The sequence below is a fragment of the Galeopterus variegatus genome, unplaced genomic scaffold (genome assembly GCF_000696425.1).
Source record: "Galeopterus variegatus unplaced genomic scaffold, G_variegatus-3.0.2 Scaffold2122, whole genome shotgun sequence".
Lineage (NCBI taxonomy): Eukaryota > Metazoa > Chordata > Mammalia > Dermoptera > Cynocephalidae > Galeopterus > Galeopterus variegatus.
The window spans coordinates 273335-273939 of NW_007728233.1; positions in this window are offsets into that span (position 1 = coordinate 273335).

The following is a 605-nucleotide window of genomic DNA, read 5'->3' on the forward strand; positions in this document are numbered from 1 at the left end:
TCAAGGGGAGAGGATCACATGAGAGAGTCAATGCCAGGGGGCAGACATCATTGGGGGCCCTCTCAGAACCCACCTACCACAGTAACTATTATATTCTAAGCAGGGATCCGCTGCCCCTCATCCAGAAAGACCTTCAGTGATGGGAAGTTGTTCAAGCTCATTATGAAATCCATTACTACAGACTGCTGTAGACTTGGAAAGAGAATTGAGCGTGTACAAACCCAGAATAACCTCTGGTGGTTGTATCTGTTTGTTTAAGCAATCCTCCCATTGCTTTGTGTAGTTCTGACTTGGCTCTTTTGTTGGGGCTATTTCACTGTACACTGGGAAAAGGAAAGGAGGTTGTGGATGTATAAAGCCGCCTAGAAGACATTCTGATGGCTCTTAAGCTATGTGTCCGCAGGGTTTAAAGCAGACTTGCAGAGAAGAAAGAATAGGCACATTTGCCAACAACCTTTCCTCTAAGTCGGTGAAACAGGTACTAGAACAAAAAAAGCAGAGCCTGGTATTGTCCTCACCTGTGTACTTGTCGCCGTCTGTACAGGTGCCTGTCTTTGAGCTCCCCTGGTGGCAAGAAAGCCAACTCTTGCCTCTGTTTATCCCCA